Genomic DNA, 2,535 nt, shown 5'->3' on the forward strand with positions numbered 1-2,535 from the left:
CTTCTGTATTTGCTCCCTGCGAAGTCAGCAAGTGAGTGCTGTCCGGGATTTACACAGACATGCACATCTGAGTCACAGAAATGAGTTCATGCCAAAACTGCTCCTGCACTCATCCAGTGAAGGATCTGAAATAAAGCCATGTCCTTTCCCTGACCAATCACAGCTCAACAAGATACTGAGATAGTGAAGGTGCAGTGCTGATAGTCTATAAGGCTGCAAAGAGGGTAACCCACTGTCCTGGAGATGTCAGGACAGGCCTCATTACTGAGCTGTGCCAGGCAACGCCTTGTGTGTCAAGCAATGTCCTGCTTGGGGCTGCTGTTTGTAAATCATGCAGCCCAGGTGGTCAGGGGTTCCTGCTGTCCCACACACCTCCTGGGCTGCATGCTGTCTGCATGCTCCCCATGTTTTGCCTTAAATAAGGCAATTTAACTAAGTCAACTTATGTTAAGCCACATCAGCATGTACACATGTATAGCTCCATGACATGGTGGCAACCATTTTGTGAGCCCTCCCTTAAAGTGGCGCCTGGCCACTGTTAAGCTAAGTCGACTTAGCATACACATGTACCTGAAGTCAAGTTTGAGTCAACTTAACATACCTTAAGATAATACACCTCGGAGGTAAATTATCTTGCATTGCATTTGAGTCAACTCTGCTCCACATATGTGTGCATGCTCTGACAGTTAAACTGACTTTAAAAAGTTAAGTCAAGTTAACTGTCAAAAAGTTGGTATGTGTATATGCACCCCTGGAGTCCATGAGTTTACTCCTTGTGGCTGGATGTGGTCCATGGGACATTGATTGAACAGCCCTGAGGAAACAGCAACATCATTCTAATATTATAAAAGCCTAAATCTGTCTGAATGTCTGTCTGTCCGTAATGCTTTATTCACGCTCTGATTGACTGACAAACAGCCAATCAGAGTTTGAACAAGTGTTCGAACAGGAGCTGGTGTGCAGTGGAGCACCGCCATGATGGTTGGGACACAGGGGACGGAGGGGGGGCAAGGCCAGCTGTGCTGGCCTTGCCTCTTCCCCCCCCCCCCCGCCCTGCTCCCTGGAGGCGGGGGGCAACGGAGTGGACAGAATAGGGGGGCAAGGTCAGCAGTGCTAGCCTTGCCCCCCCTGCCCTGCTCTTCGTAGGGAGCGGGGTCGGGATGCTCCTGGAGGGGCGAGGCCACCGGCACTGGCCTCAGTCCGCTCTTCCCCCCCTTCTGCTGTCGCCACCTGCAGGACCCAACGCAGCGGCGGTGGGAGGAATAGTGGGCGCGCCGTGGCGGTGGCAGCGGGGGCAGGGGAGGAGCGGGCCTGGCCCGACACAGCAGCAGCTGGGGGAGGAGAGGAGTGGACCTCCTCCCCCATACTCTCCTCCCCCATACCCCACTCTCTCCCACGTCAGCCCCGAGCCTGCTCCTCCTGTTTTCCCACCGCCATCGGGTCAGCCCCGGCCCACTGCTCCCCCTGCCGTGGCAGCCTGGGTTCTCCCCACCCTCAGGCCCAGTCCCCCCCAGCATCGGGCTGTGTGGCGGGGATGGGCCTGGACCCCAAGCAGTAGGAGGGAAGGGGAGAGCAGGCCGGGCGGGGGGGCGGCGGCCCACGGGGCTCCATCCCGGCCTCAACTCCCCAGCCTCCTCATTCTTAATGGCAATTGGCTAGTTGTCTAATAAATAGTTAGGGGCCTCCCCACCAAAGGTAAACCCCAGCCCTAGTCTTGTTTTTTCTGAAGCACAGGAACATGGCTCCCCTACTTCTATTCCATGGGTCACCTTCTGAGCTGGAATTGATAGAGCTGCACCAAAGCTGGATAGTTAGCTCTGTATCTCAGCACCAAGCAAACCCAGCTAGTTTAGTACCATGAAGACGCAGTGCCAGGTGAAGACAGATATGTTGCTAACTAGTGTAGATGCAGTACCAGGTGAACACGGATATGCTGCTTCCGACCTGAGAGGTAACCGTGGGCTGCCTCCTCTGTGGGAAAGAAAAGGATCATATTCATGCACTGTGCTGAAATGAATTAGCTCTGCCTCTCAGCCCAGCTAATTTGCCCACCTGCAGCCCTGCACAAGGGTCGCTACAGTAGCCTGAACCAGAACGGCAGCAAAGCACTGCTGGTTCTGGGGGGCTAGGCTGCATCCAGGGCTCTGCCCCGCTCCCTGAAAGGTGGACATACTCTGTAAGCACTGATAGGTGCTGTCAGGGGTTTAGCATGGAACAAAAGAGAGGGGGAAGATTGAGGAGAAAGGAGATGGAGGGAGGGAAGATTGAGGAGAAAGGACTTCACAAAGTGAAGTCTGGCTGTTGGGAAACACTTCCTGGCAGCAAAACTTATCAGGCTGTGGAATCATCTCCCCAGGGGAAGGGCTGGAGCCGCGAGGCCTTTGGAGCTACTCTGGAGAAAATATTAGGCAATGCACAATAGGAACCAATCCTGGTCTGGCCCTGGGCGCGGAGCTGGATGATCTAATTCGCCTTTTTACCGCTCCGATGCTGTGAAGTGAAAGCTTGGACACTGGCCAGGTGTTGGCAGCTGAC

The sequence above is a fragment of the Alligator mississippiensis genome, chromosome 8 (genome assembly GCF_030867095.1).
Source record: "Alligator mississippiensis isolate rAllMis1 chromosome 8, rAllMis1, whole genome shotgun sequence".
Taxonomy (NCBI): Eukaryota; Metazoa; Chordata; order Crocodylia; family Alligatoridae; genus Alligator; species Alligator mississippiensis.